The following is a 19,648-nucleotide window of genomic DNA, read 5'->3' as shown; positions in this document are numbered from 1 at the left end:
ACATTTTACAATGATTGTTAAATACAATTTGTTACTGTATAAAGACTATGAATTATTTATTTTATAACACGAATGTGTGCGTCTGTGTGTGTGTGCTGGTGTGTTTGGAGAAAGTGCTCTACATGAAACAGGTTGGCATAATCATGCACCGCCCCTTTAAGACAGGGCTTTGAGAGATAGAGGGTATTTGCCCTTTAAGACAGCCGACCAATCAAATGAACCAAGCAATCAAGCGGCAGTCTGTGAGAACAAACCGAGAGTTTGGTACACCAAACAAACAAACTAGCACAATTAATTCCAGTGTGGATTATACAATACAAATACTAACCCACAATAGCATCTCCCGTGAGTATGTTTGATTCTTTTTGTTATGTCTGCTGGTGGCCGATTCCCCTGTGAAGTGCTTTGAGCTGAGAAGCCAACTGTTTTAAAATATTGTCTAGTACTTGCATATATGTTGAATTAGTTGATTATTTATTGACTTGTTGAGTTTTTGAAAGGCCTTTGATGAACTTTTGAGTGCACTTTTGATCACAAACATATTAAGAAGAACCGTTTGCAATTGATTTAATGCTACAGATGAATTTAGTATTGTTTATTTAAAGCTGCAGTCTGCTGTTTTTACTCTTTGTCACCATCTCTGTTCAAAATCTGCAATTGCAGTTATGGGTTGTGGGTTGAAGACACAACCCACGAGAATGTTGCCACGTAGGTGTGTGGATACTGTCATTCAGAATCACAGATTATTGTTTTTGGAAATATGACCAACACGATTTTTCACCATAACATGTAATCTGAACAAGTAACATCCATTTGTTCTGTTATATTGCCATAACTACACCATTCTGGGGATAATCTACATGCTTTTATCTTTGAATGAAAGTTCTCCCTCATACTAAGTATACCTGTATAGTACGGTATAATGGCCTACTTGTTTTACTACAGTATGTAAATTTGGAAAGTTTTCTTTTTGCCCCATAAGTCTTAATGTCTACCTGTGGACATTCAGTAGACCAAATCAAACCAGCCAGAGAGAGATCTGCAATCTCATTTTCTGCCATCTGCTCACTGCCTGATCTGTGGCCATAAAAGCAGCTGAAGATAATAAAAGCTCTCACACACTTCTATTTGTCCTGTGGTCGGACACAGGGAGGTCTATAATGGAAGTACTAGTAAGAGTTTCTTTCTTCTGTTGAGCACAAAAGAAGATATTTTGAAGAATGTTGATAACCAGACAGTTGACGATAGCCATTGACGTCCGTAGTAGGAAAAAAACGTACAATGGGGTGTCAATGGGGTCTATCAACTGGTTACCAACATTCTTCGAAATATCATCTTTTGTGTCCAACAGAAGAAAAACTCACAAGTTTGGAACAATTCGATGGTGAGTAGTTTAGACAATTTACATTTTTTGGGTGACCTATCCCTTTAACAGCTCTATATATTTATATATATATATATATATATATATATATATATATATATATTAGTATTAGTATTACTTGTTATGGCAAACCTGAGCACAGTTTGAGACATTGTTGAAATTAGGAATGCGCCGATATCGATAACCGATAATTCCTTATATTTGAAAGCCGATAACCGATATATTTGCCGATAAGTCTGAATCCAAATTTTTATATAGGTTTTAAGTGCCTGATTACAAAAACAAAAGTCTCACCATTAAAATCCAGGTCCCAAGCACATAATGTTCTCATTATGAATTATGTAATCTGACAGACTTGCGTTGCTCTTAACTGTATATTTCTTTAGAGAAGTGTTTTTAAGCTATTCAAAACCATCAAGGGGAACAGTGCGCATTTGAGGCATCTCAGCTGTAGGAAATAATTCACTATTTATTGGACTTTCTTTTTGTTCTTATAGACCTTTTGCGCCAGAATATGTGCAAATTAATAAACATTTTGTTTTGCGGTAGCTCTGTATATTTCTATGCCATCCCATCTCTGTCGAAGAATTAGTGAATTGGATTTACTTATTGTACAGTTATCATGGGCAGTGTACTGTTTGAATTGGATCATAACAAATGTCACTATAACTAGAATATTTAAAAACGAGCGGTTCATTCATAAATCTGTAAGATCTTACCTTCATGCTGTGGAAATACAAACAATGAGTGCTACATAATGTCTATTGGTGTGTTTGCTTTAAAAAGCCCAGTATCTCTTTCTGAGGTTAGGTGCATTAAAAACACCTTAGCAATGGCATGGTTTACATGGACATACTGTGTGGTACTGCAACTCTTGGGAATCAATATTGTGCCTTGAACCCCCAACATCTCCCCCTACAAGACAATCAATAGGTAAATCAATAGGATCTCAATGAAGACACAAGCTGCCACAGCAGGTGTCTCGCTGAAGGTATTTTCTCCTTTTTCTGAGGCCGTTTGTGATGTAGTGTGGCCATCATTCGATGTTGATAATGGAGGGGGAGCAGAGCGGTTGAGTGGCCCTTACTCTTCATAGCCATGGAACCGCCCTCCTCTCAACGCCACTCAGAAACCGAGAGACAGGTGCTGACTTCTAACAAGACGTTTCAATGAGAGTGCCAGATAACCTTCAACTCATTGTATATGTGTTTACAACTAGCAAATGTCCAACCTCTAAAGACATTTAAATGGATAGTTCACCTAAAAATGAAAATTTTAATATGTTTTTAATACATATATAAGTATTATAATGTGTAATGTCAAATCAAATGTTATATTTGATAAAATGTATAAAACTTTCAAACAAATTAATTCACAAGTAATTTATAAAATATTTTTGGGGGTTAGCTTTTTTAATTAATACAAAATGGGCTTTTATTATGAATGTTATTTATAAATAAAATATGAAAAATGGGCTTATCATATTTCATATTTGCATGTATTTTTATTTATTCTACAAATTATTATTTTCTTTTACTTTTTAGATTTATTTTTTTAAATAAAATTAAATTTAATTTCATTTTTATTTATTTGTAAATATTGTTTCAATTTCTATTTAGTTTGTTAATAGGTTTTTAATGCATAAGTATTATAAATATTATAAATTAAATATGAAATTAAATGTTATATTTGATAATGTATAAAACTTTCAAACCAATTATGAATTTAAATATTACAAAATTGTATTATGAATATTATTTATAAATATGAAAAATGTACTTATTTCATATTTATAAAATATTATTTTGCATGTATTTTTATTTATTTTACTTTTTAGATTTAGTTTTTTTAATTCAAAATAAATGTAATTGCATTTTTTTTTATTTATAAATATTGTTTCAATTTGTATTTAGTTTGTTAATAGGTTTTTAATGCATAAGTATTATAAATATTATAAATTAAATATGAAATTAAATGTTATATTTGATAAAATGTATAAAACTTTCAAACAAATTAATTCACAAATGATTTATAAAATATTTTTTTCGCGTTCAGCTTTTTTAATTAATATAAAATACGTTTTTACTATGAATATTATTTAAATCAAATATGAAAAATGTACTTATTTCATATTTATAAAATATAATTTTGCATGTATTTTTATTTTTTTTACAAAATTTTTTTTTTTTTTACTTTTTAGATTTAGTTTTTTAATAAAAAATACATTTAATTTTAGGTAATATTTATAAATTAAATTTGAAATAAAAAGATTTAAATAGAATAAAAAAAGAGAGTAAAAAGAAAGAATAATAATTTATAATTTATATTTAAATGCATTTTAACAGTTTACATCCAAATCCGTGAAGCAACAACGCAAGAAAATTGTTAACGGTAAGATGCCTTGATGCCAAAGTCATTAGATATGCACACATTGAGCCTCATTCATAAAACATGCTGAACAAATTTCTATGTAGACAATTAAATTGTCATTAATTCTAATTACGTCTATTTACAATTTTCACAAATCCGTTCTACTTATGTTTCATAAATGAGGCTCAATAAATAAATGGACAGGCCCAAGCCAAGGTTTTTCTTAAACCCATTTATGACTTTGTCCTGATTAAACAAGATTATGGTGTTTACAATAATGACTTAATAATGATTGTCAATTCAATCAAAAGTAGCATGACCCAAAAACCTGGTCTGTGTAAAAGAGTAGCTGTGCATATAACATTCCTTTGAGACTTTAAAGTGTGTTTTTCAAAGAAAAGCTCAGTGGGACCTATATTCAACAACAACAACAAAAAAAAAACCTGACCGTGTTGCCTCTTTGAACCCATCCGACGGCTTTATGTGCTCTTATAGAGAACAGAATAGCTCCTGTTCCATCTGATAGCCCTCCACAGAGAGGGGAAGTGTAGGACTGCCAATCACCTTCACTTTGAAACTCTTTCAGTTGTTTCCCAAGCCAAACAGTAGGAGCAGAGGTGATTTCTTCAGCACTGACCCCTTTAACCCTTGTTCAATTAATTCTGGACCAACCGTGATGTAGTCCTCCGAACAGGAAATCTTAGACAATTCCTTGCCTTGGAAACAACAAAATATATCTTTCATGCACGTCACACAAACACATCTCTTCCAGTGTCTTCTTTTGTCTCTTCACAATGACTCTGGCTGTTTATGTTTCATTGAAAACATAATACTGATACATGATTTTTATCTGTTTGGTAGCATCAATATTTCAGTTTAGATGTTTAGTGAAAACTAAAAACTAGCAAGAAATGCAGATAATTGAGGAAAAAAGGCTGAGGGGGAAAGGAGGGAGGGAAACAGTTTAGGTGAGTTTCAGGACAGGAGAATTCCCAGACAGATGGTGAGAGGGGAGGAAAAGGAGATCTCATGGAGATCCCATCATTATAAAACAAAACTGTGTGAGTCACCGTCACAGTACGAAGCCTGCGGTACCTCTCCTCTCCACCAGGGTGCAGCACATTATCAGTGAAAGTGTAATGATTACAATAAAATCCATGTATTTGTTAAAATGGAACAATATATTGATGGATTTCAGTTGCAGGAGAACCACTTGGGATGTACAATCCGAAGAGGATCTGACGTCCTTTCTTGCTAATGGGCTATGACACTGAAAGTAATGTGTTTACAGACCTGTCAGTCTCATTTTGCTTAAGTGTCAGGAATCTGCTCTTTGCTTTCAGCCTTTTTCTGGGAAAGGTAATGGCTTGATTCAAAGGTACATTTGGGCTGGCCAGTTAGCACGCCGTCATTCCTAGTTGACAAAGCTTTTAACCTCGCTGACCGGCTGACATAAAACATCAGTAATCTGACCCCAAACACATTGTCACCATCAGTACCTCATCCCCCAGGTGTGACATCACCATATCTGTCAAAACACATGCTGCTGGCTTGAGATGGATGGCCTTGCTTAGATGAAAGACACTTAAAGTGACATGAAACAGCCTGTTTTCCTGTTGTTATTATACATATTTGAATGATTTCATACTTAACAGATTATAAGGACTTGCTGTAATTATGTGTGCCGATGAATTGTGTACAGTAAGACCAGGAACATGCCTTTCAAAAACAAATAGGGTACATTTAAAATACATTTTGACTTGTGAAGAAGAAATCGCTTTGTATCCTAGGCTAATATAAAGCTAACAGTAAAATTGCAAAGATTGTGAAGCAGATTGTTCAAAATGTGCTAAATTATTTATTTGCATTAGCATGTGGTTCAGTCTTCAGGGGCTTAGCAGAACTGTTGCAATGTTTTTCTCTCAGATTAGCGGTTTGTGTTAGTTTTGCAAATGGCGCAACCGTTTGTTAGCTTAGCACTAGTTCCCTGTTGGTCCTCCCTGTCGCAGCTCGAGTCCGTCTCAATTAACAGATCATTTAAGTGTGAATGATGATTACACACTGCTCTCAAGCCAGTGACTAAGCGGGGATCTGCTCGGGGACATTTCCAGGCTCTGCTTGTGGCATGTTTATATTCGCATTATGAACACTTGACACTTTGTGTTCACACAATACAGTGTTTAACTTTGCAATGTGTCAATTGTAGTACAGGATAGCATTGGTGTTACAGAATAGTAGAATGAAATAGTTAACGAAATTGGAAATTCTGTCATGTACTCACCCTTATGTTGTTGTAAACCTGTTATGCTGTGATGTATGATATATTTTCCAACCCATGACAATGGGTTACCAACCGTGGCTAGCAAGTTTCAAAGGGGTGAAAAAGCAACATAAAAGCACCACAAGTGTAAGCTCTTTGTGCACTTGAAGAGTTCAGATGCAAAAGCCTCTAAGTGCCATTTGAAATTTTGTTCTAGAATGACCATTTTTATCAAGCTTGTGTGTTTAAGTTCAGTAATTTCAATGACAATTAATAGGTAATCTTCATTGCCATTTAAGTGAAATTACTGAACTTAAATATAATTACTGAACTCCTCACTTGTTTTCATACAGCTTTGTGCGAGTAAATGATAAATTGGCCTTTGTTACATTTTTTTAATATTGTTGTAAACCTGTGAGGGGGGACCAACTGGATAAGCTAACAAATGCTTAAAACGCTTGCTCTTAATATTGGAGTATTTACACTTATCTTGGAAAAAAACATTGGGAACATTTTGTTCTTGTCCTCCAAACATAGATCCACATGGCAAATAAATCCAAAGTTCTGTCATGAAACTTTAGATGGCACAGGCTGACAGGTTCTTGACCCAATCTGCTACATTCACATAGGGCACAGCTATCAGTAGCCAATGAGCTTGCTGCTCAACATTCAAATAGGCCCCGTCCACACTACCGCGTTTTCGTTTAAAAACGGAGAATTAAAACGAATACGATCTCCGTCCACACCAGCGTTTTATCTGCGTATTAGAATTGATCTCCGCCCACATTAAAACGACTAAAATGCGGATCACGTGACCATTCACCAACACTTGGCACGCGCGTGCCGGTGTAAACAGGAAACGGAGTGACTATTCCTCAGATTTGATGAAGAAAAAAGGTGGACGGGTCATTTGATGGGTGGCTGACGAATCAGGGAAGGACACGTCATGACTGATAACACCCAATCATAGAGCTGGAATATAACTTGCAATACAAAATGGTCGCCGTTGGCGTTAACTGTAATTGCACAAAAACCAGCATGAGGTAATTTTTTTTAGTTTTAACTTTCTTTAATGCTGATTTGAGGTCTCATTTCCAACCCAGATTCGATTCACAAGCAGAGATGTGCAAACTGGTTAAAATAAACAAGAACAAATGTATGTGTATAACTGTTTCACTAGCAGCAAACTCTAAATTGTCTAGAACAGAAGCAATGCACAACTGTAAAAGATGAAATGCGCACATTAACCTGAATCCCATACACATCCTTTAGGTCTCGGAACCTAACCGCACAGAATATGGATGAATGTCAAGCTTGTTCATTGCTATTCCAGATCTTTCTTGTTCTTCACCCCAGAATCACCTCATTTCTTTTCCTCTCATGGTGTGAAGATTAATCACACTCGACATCTCATTTTCTGACTGTGGCTTTCGCAGAATCTCTTCGGTCAGCTGGAGAGATCATGAATGTCCCAACATGCTTTAGAACTTCGAAATACTCGGCATCATCTATCACCGATCCAAGCCTTCACCTTTGCTAGTTAAAGTGGATGATCTCATTTAAATCACGCCAATACCTGATATGACTTGGTATGATATGAATTTGAATGATAGGATGCAAATGCAAAATCCTGAACACATTTACCTTTCGAGTTTTTGCATGCATAATTTCAGTGATTTGAACTGTTTATCTGTCACACTCAATTTTTGACCAAGGTGTTTGGGTGAGATATAAATAGGATAGGACATGTTGGATAGATAGACAGATAGAGACAGTGAGAAAATTTGTATTTGGTGTCTATCTCATTCAGCTTTGGCTTGCCTTGCTTTGCTGCTGTGCTCCGTTACCATGGGAACATGCAGGAGCGCCAATGTGAGTTAAGAACGAAAGAGCGAGAGAGAGAGAGAGAAAAAGCATTCCCGCCTTTTGGTGCTTTCTCTCGCATGTGAGTTATCGACAGCCCCTCTAGCGCTTGGCAAATTAAAACATATTTCATCTGCCACAAAAAAAAATCTACAATGAGCCATTAAAACTCAGGACTCCTTCCCTCTCTCTCTCTCGCCCCACTTCAAATCACTGAACCCTACCACCTTGGCCAGTTTTGGAGGGTGAAAAATACAATTGACATTAAAGAATTATTCGCTTTGGCTTTCAGAACCTCCCACTCAGTTTTTTTTTTGCTGGGAACTTCTGCAACTGACTCCACAAGCTTTTTCCAAGGTGTGTGGTGGAGACCAAGTTAGTGTCACTTTAAGCTATAGGGGGTTTCTCGCCCACTGGTTTCAATCTGGCCATTTTCTTTAGCTAATGTCATGGTCCAGTCGACAGGAGTCGGTGTACGTGCTGATCTGGACCTCTTCTATTTGTTGAGCTAACTGAACCTGTGGCAATTTGTCCTCAGCGGGTCCGTGTCTGGCACAAATCTGGAGAATTAGCAGTAGGGTGTGAGCACTTGAGGTGTGGTAATGGTAAGATTCTCATTTCTTTTTAATTATTTCCGAGGGGTGTCGAGAAGAGAGATTGCTATGCTGTTGTAAAGGACGTAGGCCAGTAAGCCCTGAGCTTGATAACTTTACTCTTCTCACTCGGAATGGGTCAAGTGGGACCAGTTACTTTTGGTGCCAAAACCCGGGTTGGGAGTGAGGTTTAGGGGGGTGAGTGTAACAGACAAAGGCCAGTACGAGCAGTGCGTGTAAACCTCACTCTCCTGGTCTCAAGAGGAGCACCAGCGACTGATGCTAGTTGCTGCGGCCTTTAGTGTCCGACTCTGGTTCGAATCCCACTTGGAACGGGTCGAGTAAACTTGTGTTTAAACCCCAAAAGTGGGGAGAACTGTAGTAGAACTGTATTGCAAGTTGATTCAGATCTGTTTAACAAAGAAGAATGTACATTTGTAAAGTCACCCTACACTAGATTCAGATCCAGGTCCAAAATGAATTTGTAGTTGTCATTTATACCACTTATTGTCCTTCAAGCCAATTCCCATCAGGCATACGCCCTTTTAGAAAAAGCATGGATTCAATTTCCATGATATCTTTGTCTGGGTGTATAGATTCATTACTGCTTGCTACAAATCGAAGTGCCATTCCATTGGTTCTTTGACTAGAGGCTATTAAGTTTTCCCAAATGGCACGCTTGATCCAATGCTGAGTTCTTTATGTAAGTCCTCAAGTTTGTAGGGTGTCCCATTTGTCATTTCATTGCTAATGCTATGCACAATTAGTGCTGAACTCTCGGTGGGTTATTTCCCATTAATCCGTGCAGTATTACATCACCTAAGTTTGGATTCAGCGGTGGATCGGTGTGGAGCGTTGGGCCTTATTTAAGCAGTTGAGTGATGGGGCATTTGGTTAGTTAAATCAATAGTAAATGTATTTGTGTCTGCACTCATATGTATGTTTGCAATGGCTCATTTGGCAAACCTGGGTCTCATCTGGCATATTCCAGATTACCTGTGACTCCTGAGATAACCGAGAGACTATTGCAATCCATCACCTGGCGACAAGGCCTTGTCTGAAAGTTGGAGAGAACGAAGAAGAGGGGAAAACATGACAAATGAGAAAAGGGAAATGGCATTGAGGGACATTCCAATGGTGGAATAAAATTCTTTTTCTTGCTTTCTCTCAGGAAACGGGTCTTTAAAAGATAACTCAAATACTGGTGCACAAATGACACCGCTGTAATGATGATGATAATTGTGAGGCCGGGATAATTGAGGACAGTCTCCCACTGGATAGATATTGACCACATTAGTGCTTGCAGTGGAGATGAGCTTTAATTAGACTCAATTAATCCCCATTTGGTCTGGGAGGACGGAGGCAAATAGCAATTTTTAGAGCACAAGGACCTTTACCTGCTCATGGCTCAGTGGATGATAGACCCTGTTTAGTGGCTTGTCCTGTGGCACTGAGCGAATGGGAAAATTACAAGGCCATAATCCTCTGAACGGAGCACTCTGAGTCTTTGATTACTTGTCATTGTCTCTGTGTGTGAGACTTACAAGACTGGAGGGACTGTAACTTTAATAAGAACTGTGAGTCCACAGTCTTTGACAGTGTATTTTGGAGGTAAAACTTTTTCCCTTAAGGACAATGGTTCTCTGCAATCTCACGTTAAGGAGAGACACATGCTGTAACACTAGCACACACAAACAATGATGGTTGTTTTTCAGGTATATACTAATCCCCTGATGGTGATAAATATTGCTTGCGTGGTTTTGCATTATGAATCTATCAACTTTCTCACTAGTCTCAACTTCAGACTCCACACTACTTCCAGGAATTAAGATGCACAGGTTTTGTTCAGTTCACCTGAAAATCATTAAGTTATTTTTATAAGTTCCCAAGACGCTCAATGTGCACTTCTGAAGAAGAATTACTAGTTGCTGGATTTGCTCATCTCTGCAAGGGCCCAACCTGACTTACTTGGTAACTTAGGTCCTGTTTACACAAGAACGCTCGTGGGTGAGCATAAAAATATTTTATCGGATGTGCCTTTCGTTTACACTGCGATAGTGTTTTTTGGACTTACAAATGCAAAAAAGTCCACCCTCCAGAGTGGAAATCTTAAAAATGCTCCACCGCCGCGTTCCCGTGTATAGGGTAAAACGCAAAAGTCTGCTTGACAGTGAAGGTTGTTTGCAGGCGCGCGGACTTGGTGTTTTGTGGCAGTGCTTCACATTGCCACCTAGCCGCCTGGAGTGCATACTACATTGAATTTCACACACTTTTGCGTCACCATATGCACGCGGAATTGCCACTCGTCTAAACGCAGAATAAAAAGTGATAATGCAACGCCACTTTTGCGTTTTCTCTTCAGGATCGTTTCCGTGTAAACATAGCCCTAGACATAATATGACCAAAACAAAAATCCCTTTAGTAAATCTTTAATATATAAGTGAAGACCTGTTTGTGAAGCAATATTGTATTCATTTACCATGATGAAATCGTCACTTGATGTATCCAAAAGATAAGATTCAGTTATCTGACGGGGTACATGCATCTCAGTGGAAGCTGTTTTCTGCAGATATGCAAATTTATGCAGCATAAATGTCTTCACAAACACACATGTCCATGTTTGTGCATCTGTTTTCTTGCTGTCAATATCTAAACGGCATCCATAAGTGGATGTCCTCCTTAATCCACTGAGCTTTATCCAGTGCCTAACATATCATGCAGAATTGGCCAAGGCTGTTATTTTCTCTTAAGTCATGTCAGTCTTTTAGACAAAGATGAAATAATATTAGACCTGTCTCATCTCCGCCTGCCCCAATCCTCGGCACTTTATAAACAGTCTTTGTGCCATTTTTTTTTAAGAAAACAGACCAGGACTGCGTTTCCCAAAATGGGCGTTTATACTATCAACTTAGGCTTACGATGCTTTTGAGAAACACGGCCCAGGCTCAGAACAGAGCCTGACTTCAGACCTCTATTGTATGTTTTCTTTTTGTGTGTGTTTGTGTGGCTGTAAGCATTTCCGCTTGAACGAGAGGGTGTGTGTTACAGAAAACCGGAGGGAGAAACAAAGCAAAGGGTGCAATGCACACGGCCCCTCTCTCTCTCTCGCTCTTTATGTAAATTAGAAATTTTAAAATGGAAAAATATTTCTGCAAGTGTTGTACTGCTTTGGTTATTAGTTTTTTTTTTCTCTAGTGTAAGTTTCTGGGTTTATGTACTGTAGGTGTTATAAATAGTTTGAATAGTATGAATTCTGTAAACTGTATTTAAACTGTACCAAAGTTTATATTAAATATATGTATATAATAAAATCTGTTCATAGATTTTAGATAGAATCTAAATCTGAAAATATATTTGCTATTGGCGTCGATTAGGTCAGATTAACATATTAAAAGAAAATTGAAGAGTTATATACAGTATATTTTTTGCATCTCATTATGTTGACTTTTCCCTAAAACCAGTCTGAAAGAGTTTCTACATCCAACCTGTCCTACCCCAGCCACCATTCTTCTCTTGACAAGAAGAACATCCATTCCCCGAAATGACTCTATCTTTCCCTTCATGCTGACACTTCATTCATCACTAATGCTGGGCAACATGGCCATGTCTGTAAAGGTCACTAAAGGCTTCAAACATTCTCGTCGCCCCATGAGAGAGCTCGTTGCCCTATGTGAAAGAGCAAAAGGGTGAGGCTCAGTTTTAGGTGGTAGGTAAATTGTATCAATGACTGATCATGCGTCTTTAGATAATCAAGTTCGAATGGATCCCATGACGGAGGGATAAGAATAGAACCATTTCCTAGTGCAGTAATAGACCAATTGCAGCCAATACACCAAGCCCTTGGAGGATTCAAAACGGAGGCCAGGGGTTTATTAATGAGAAACAATTACAAGGAAACAGAAACGTCCAATTTTCTAAATTTAGACTCTTGTTGCCATGGTGTATGATTCACGTAAGACAAAGGTAGAAGACATAACGCATGAGTTTGATGATTCAGTGTGTACTAAGTGGTTTATTACTGAGAATTCAACACAATGGTAAAATAGAGATCTCTCTTGCCAGTTCTAATCAAACCTGAGGATCTTACAGTGTTCTGGTTTTTGTGGTGATAAACTAGACGTGTTGTCATTATTTGTTAAATAGCATTATGTATCTTACAAAATTCCCAAACTCCTTAATTACATTTAAAAGGAAAGAAGAAATAGTTCCAAGACAAGAAAGGGAGGGAGGTGGTTTAGATGGAGATTTTGTAAGCCAAACATTTTCAGTAGAGATGCTCGCCTTGCTCTGTTCTGTGATTTGGTTCATTCAACGAACGAAATTAATGAAATGACTCTCAAAAAGATTTGTTCATTTTGATGAACGAGTTCAAACAGGAGAGTCACGAACGCGCATCACAGAACAGAGCAAGGCGAGCATTTGTGCTTATAAAACTTAAACTTTTTTATTTATTTTTGAAATGGCAGATCGTTTCGCTAGATAAGACCCTTATTAATCGTTTGGAATCGTTTAAAGCCCTTTGAAGCTGCACTGAAACTCTCATTTGGACCTTGAACCGTTTGGTTCCTAATGAAGTCCATTATATGGAGAAAAATCCTGGAATGTTTTCATCAAAAACCTTAATTTCTTTTCGACTCAAGAAAGAAAGACGTGGACATCTTGGATGACGTGGGGGTGAGCAAATTATCAGCAAAAGTTTTTTTTTTACTCCTTTACTACTCCTTTAAGTTAAGTCAACTGATCCATTTTTTTTAAAGTCTGTCAGCATTCCACTCTCTGAATAAAATAGCCAAAATTGTACCTTTGTGTACAACAGCTTGCCAGGAGATCCTCAAAGGGAAATCTTTGTACCTTATTTACCCCCAAAGGGTTCTTATTGCAAACTCTAAGGTACTAATATGCTCTTTTTAGGGTAGATAACTTAGGGTACATCCCCAGCGACAAGATGTTGTACCCCTAAAGGTTACATTTTGCACATTTCAATGGCAACGAATGCCTTGCTGCATGCTTATGGTGCCATTTGGACAAATGACTGTCGAGCCAAGAGGAAGGTGCGGCTCGCCCAACCCGCATCGACCCCAATCGACCGGGGTCCATGCTATGAAGTATATGGATGGGACTTTCCTTCCTCCACACTATCGGTCTTGAAAGAAGGGCTATTTGTCTTAAAGCGGGGATCATTTATCTGTGCTTGGCCCTATTGTGTGGAGCAGGGTAGTGAGGCAACAATTGAGGAGATCGTCTCTGGGATTAACATGGTTAAGCTAAAAACCAATACCAATGCTGACGGGGCTCTTTAAGATCTCAATAGCAAAAAAAAGACATGCAGTCAGACGTTGCAGCTTTAAAATGTACGCTGCTTTGCATGAGTAGAGTCTGTCAGGCTGGTTAAGATGGCTGCAGGCAAGTTAAAACTTCCAGACCACCCGGTTGAGTATTAGGAGTATATTTTGTACATGAGGCAAGCTGGAATGGAACTGGCAATAATTGAAGTAATTTCTGTGATTGGTGGTGTAGGTCTTGGAGGATTGATTTCCAGTTGGGTTGGGTGGGATGGTCAGACCTAAAGCCAATAAAACCAATATGATTTCAGAATGGTATTGACGTTTTTCTCATTATACTTAGAGCTGTTGTGGCTCTTGTGTTTTTGATACTATTTTTGGCCAATATATGTCCTGAAACGTTACTGTTGTGGAGCTGTCCGTGGTGCTGAAACATAAAGAGTTGGAATGGAAGACATTTTGAATGAAAAGAGAATTATCTTCAATCCTAATGTCTAGAATGTTTCTTTCCTGATCCTTTAAGCACAACCTTTGAACTCTATAATGATAGTTCACCCAAAAAAAATAATTAAAAAAAATTCTGGCATTATTTACTTACACACATTTCTTTTCCAAACAAGTATGACTTTCTTCTGTACACAAAAAATATATAATATATATATTAGTGCTGGATTTGGATGGGGGGGGGGGGGGGGGTGGGGAACTATATCCCTTTAACCTCCTTGCTCCAATTGAATCTCAAATAGCTGCAGTGACCCAAAAGAAAGCTCATTTCTGGTTCCTACAGCTGCACATCATTCTCCTGAAAGCTTATGCTCCAGATCGTGAGGGGGCTATCTTTATAGAAGCTATCCTGTGAGTCTCTGCATCAGTAGCATTGATCCTGCAGAAAGTGTGTAAATCCATCAAACCAGATACGCCAAAGCTTCTCTGCTTGCTATCTGAAGAGCGCTTGTGTTTGAATCACTCTATACTATTTTTATACATTCATTTCCAGAGTATGAGGACAAGCATGGACGGGAAGCAATGTAGATATTTTCTATATCAATGTAGCAATGGGTGATTTCACATACTGGTCATGGCAGGTCAAAAGCTCACACAGATCCCTTGAAGAAAAACACTTGGAAAGTTCATGTCAATGAGCCTCTCGTACCCTCCATTCACCCAAATTCAGCTCTGAAATCTCATGACGCTTGAGGGGGAGCTGCACAGTCATTCACGTGAAAGATTGATTTAACACACGCGGGCAGCTGTGGCTGGCTCGCGCTCTGGCGGAGTGCCTCTCTATGACGTCAAATGCTCCTGCCTGCTCGTGTGGGCGCGCGCTCGCTCGCGCGGGGAGAGACACGCGCTGACAGAAGCGCGCTACGTGCTCAGAGTGGGAAACAGATGCGCTTGGTGGCCGATCGAAAAGACAACGAGCAAGAAACTGAAGCCATATGAAAAATGCATTTATGTGCATTACGAGCGTACTTTGGAGACGATATGGAAATGTATCTCCCCTCTGCGGTAAAGAAAAGCCATTGCAAAAAAATGAAATAACGTATTGCATTAAGTATTTTCATCATTATCTGAGTTCTTATGATATTGTGCACTATTCATTGCGTTATTCTCTCTTAAACGTAGCATCATTAGATTTTTGTATTATATTTCAAATAAATTACAATTTCTGGAAAAGGTTTAAATAGACATTTGTGGCAGGTAGAATGCATGCATTCCAATTATTCGACCTAAATAGAAATACTTTATGCGATTGCAAACATTAACATTTTATTCATGTAGCCAATTTTTTTTTCTTTTTATATAAATAAAAACTACTGATTGTAACAGAACGCATGGGTGTATTTAGCTAGACTTACATGTTGTCATGTGAACAATCATTCTGTAACTATAGTTACTCTCACGAGCCTTGCAACATAACAGTAGCCATGTCGCAGTTTCATGGCCAAGGTATTGCGGTTAAAGGAGTAGTTTACTTACAGCCTCAGAAGATTCACTCTTTAATTCACGAACCAAACCTCCGTTTTAACCCATATCCTGTCTTTAGTGACCTGTGAAGTCATTCACTACCCCCACCTCATTCATTTTTAGACATCAACCCTCTTTGTATTCCTTAAAACAATAGTTCTCCATTATTACCGCAGTCAGAAAACAAAAGAATAGGAAGTATCATCAGCAAAACTTGAACTGAGTCAGTGATTCCCTGCAGAGTAAATAATGCCAAATATTAGTGTCACTGTCATGATGGTGGATCTGCTGAAGAAGCTGTCAGCGATCAAAATATTGATTTTGAAGGTGTTGAAAATGATGGTTTTGAGAATATGAGCCAGATGCTGAATGTACTGTAATGAGCTTTGATGAGGACCTTGATGACGCTATAAAACATCTGCTTAAACTGAACCCTTCCAAGCTCCAAATGGAAACAAAATAGGCTATGGTTGTGTTGTAGACCTATATTTTTGTCACACACACACACGCGCGCGCGCACGAACATTTTGATTACTTTTTCGTTGTATGATGAAAAGAATCATTTAGAGTCACTGAGTCATTCGTTCAGGAATCGGAGTACAACTGATCCAGGATCCAGTTGTAACCCCCCTCCCTCCCCATCTCTCTCTCTCGCCAGCTCAGTCCGTATCTCCGTCGGTCTGAGTCTTCAGCGCTGGCAAGGGATAATAAACTGCCTTTCCGCAGCAATACGTGGTGAAAGGAAGAGCCCGCAACAGAGGTAGGAATGCAGTCTCTGAATTCATTCATTTCTGTGTAAAACCAAGCTCGTGCGATTTTTATTATTACTATTTTTTTTTTTTTAGTAAAATCAATATCTTCACCATTGATGAGAAGTGAGTCATTTGGAAAGCCACCTGCATGCTGATCGGTGTGCGCAGGGGGTTTGTGCACAGCTGTGTGTTGCATCCCTCCGCTGAAGATAACACGGGGTTTATCAGATCTTTTCTGACACTATCAGAGTTTTAAAAGATGCTTGGGTTTTAAAATGCATCCCAAACCAGAATCAGCGGATTCAGGGCATTTATAAAATCCCACGCCGTGACATACTGAGTCTGACAATTTGCATAGACTTTAGATGTTCTTTTACAGCAGTTTCAAGTGAAGGTGATGTTGGCTATGTCATTTCTATACATTTAATAACTCACGCATGTGTGTTTCGCTTTCTTGGCTCTAGCATGCTTGAAGAACTGCTTTAGTGTTCTAAAGGAAATGCCTGTCTACTTTTTTTTGTATTTCTAGTCTTTCAATAATAAAAGAGCGAATCATTTAGGGGAATAGGCTAGTCTCTTCTTGGCATGCTTTCATCGTAGCCCTATCTATTTGTCTTTGGAAATGAAACGTACTGATGGGTATGAGCGATGGAGAGGGGGTGCTGGGAGAGATACGGGACGGGGGAGAGCGCCATCGTTTGATTTATAACCTCACAAATACGCAGCGACTGGCGAAGCCTGGGGTCTCCGCTTTGACTCGCTGTCATTTTAACAGCAGCCGCCGATTACACCAGAATACTGATAAAACAGAAGAGCTCCCTCTGCAAGGGCTCCAGAAAGCTCTTTACCACAGCATGGAGAGAAATCAATGTGATTAGGGAGCTTCAATGCAACCACACCTGTTTCATTACAGCACAGCGGCAGCGGGAATAGCCTGAATAACGCGCAAATTATTTATTTACTTATTTATTGTTTTACTTCGAGGCGATTTATATGATACAAAAATGTGACAATTTGTGCTATTTTTTCTTTATTAAAATATTTGTAATCATTATGTTAATGAAAACATCATTAGAATTGGAATAAGATAGCCTAACCTTTTTCTCTCACAGTTAAAACAAATTATAATAATAACGTCGGCATGAGACAGAAGATGCATATATTTTCTTCCACATTTCAACATTTTGAAACTAAAACACCTGTTTTAGACCACTAATTTATTAGTATAGGGGATTATCACGCTGATACGTAGGACTTCCGGATTCAGTGATCTTTGTGCACTGCCACTTCCGTTGAATCAACGATCTCGCTGGCGAACTGATGACGGACTAAGTTTAATTATAAGGCATCCCTGGTAAATCAGTCTGATTCACTAAAGTGCCGGCTACAAAAAACAAACCCCAAAAAAACGTGCTACCTTGTTTTATTTTAGAGTTTTAATCCAGTTCTTCCTTATACTCAATTCAGTCGGGAATCCATGAAAACTTACGTAGGATTGGCGACGGCGTTGTTGGTTAGATTTACAAAGTGGAACAGAGCAGTGACATATCTAACCTTCGTCTCAGCCATTGTTGAACTGCGTAGGAAGTGGACATGCACAAAGTTGACAAATCCCGCCCATGATAATCCCCTATTGTATGGCCTGCTTTGTGGACGGAACAGCCAACGCTGTCTCACGACCAATTCGTACGAGTGATTAAAAAGTGGCTATCGACCTCACTCATATGAATTCGTACATTTGTCTAAACCCACGTGATAGTAGGTTTAGGAGTGACCAAATGTTTGCCTAGTGGCAGTTTGAACATAAATATTGACTCCAGTGCTCCAGACGAAAAGTTTTGGTGGAAATAGGAGAGTCGATGAGCTCATTTAATTCTGGAGTGAGTTAGGCAGTGATTTTATGGGGTTTTTTTTGTGTGTGTGTGTGTGGATACAATCCGGGTTAGTACCTGGACATCCCTTTGTGAGCGCTTCCTCTTCTGTCGACAGTTACACCTGTTGGATGCAAGTCGTCCTATGCGGTGGTATGCCGACATTACCCTGGATTCCATAGCTCTCAATACACCATAAAGACATGCTATCATGGTCACGGATGAGCCAGAGAGACGCACACCAACAATTTGTTCTTTTGTTGGCTGACATGTCTCCCATTATGCTGTGTGGATTGCAATAACTCATATGCAGCGCTGCTATTGCTCTGCTATTTCAACGTTCACTGATATTATATATTATATATATTATATCAGTGAAGATTGGCCACCAAGCCATGAATTTGTAGGTGAAACCTCAACATTAGCCAGCGATTCAGTTTCATTGTCCAACAGTAAAACTGCTTTCTTGTTTTTGTCCATTGGGAGTTGATTGGATAGTGGTATGGTCATGGTTTGCCATTGTTCAATCTCATGTAAGTGACAGGTTGCCTCGAGAGGTCGCAGTTAGAGGAAGGGGAAGTTGTTTTGATTAAATATTAGGAGTGCACTTGAATTAAAAATTAAAAATAATGATGTGCACGAATAAATCATTTAATATTCCATAAAAAATTAAAAGATTTGTCAAATTTGATTTCATGTTGTCTTTAAGAAATGTTATCAACTGATTCATTTTGCTGACAAACTGCCCACGACTTGTTTTGTAAAGAAAATATTTTTCGAAGATTATTGGTGTACGTTGCCGTTTCTTTGAAACTTTTTACACTCAGAACTTCCCCTCAGAATCAGAAATTGTAAAATAAAAGTGAATAGTAAATCCTACACCAAATTTTCTTCAGTGGACGTTAGCATGAAATCAAGGACTGCTATTAAAGGACAAGTTCGGCATTTTACAATTACATCCCTGTTTTAAGATCGTTTCTGATGAAATAGAATGGTTAGGATTGTTTTTTTTTAGACAGATGCTGCTTTTCCGAGAATTTTCGGTTTCTGTGGTAGCACCCCCACACCTCTACAATGGTAGCATATGTGCACAGGAACATAAAACGCATAAAACGCATAAAACTTTAGTTTACAAAGACGTGAAACTCACAGAGTGGTCTGGGGTGTTCACTGATATGCTCACACAAAAATCGCTGCAAAAGATGCTTTCCAACAGGTTTTATTGTATTTTTTTTTACCAACTCCATTGACTAGTTGTATTGTATGTTCTGTGATGTACGGTATTGCTCCGCCGCCGGAAACGGA

General features: G+C 38.3%; 1 protein-coding gene across 2 annotated transcripts in view; it reads left to right on the top strand.

Annotated features, from left to right (window-relative positions):
• Positions 1-213: 213 nt before the first annotated feature.
• Positions 214-19,648, top strand: part of elfn2a (extracellular leucine rich repeat and fibronectin type III domain containing 2a) — a 132,671-nt gene continuing 113,236 nt past the window's right edge. Inside the window, exon 1 of one of the 2 annotated variants that reach the window (XM_089134635.1) lies at positions 214-345. The gene's annotated coding sequence lies outside the window, so the exon portion shown is untranslated. Of the gene's footprint in view, positions 346-16,378; positions 16,481-19,648 lie in introns of those variants that run through there. The other variant, XM_039682993.2, reaches the window with a different exon arrangement.

This window comes from Pimephales promelas, chromosome 2 (genome assembly GCF_988280905.1).
Source record: "Pimephales promelas chromosome 2, fPimPro1.hap1.1, whole genome shotgun sequence".
NCBI lineage: Eukaryota > Metazoa > Chordata > Actinopteri > Cypriniformes > Leuciscidae > Pimephales > Pimephales promelas.
The sequence above is the reverse complement of the archived record's forward strand: the minus strand, read 5'-3'. Positions and strand labels throughout refer to the sequence as shown.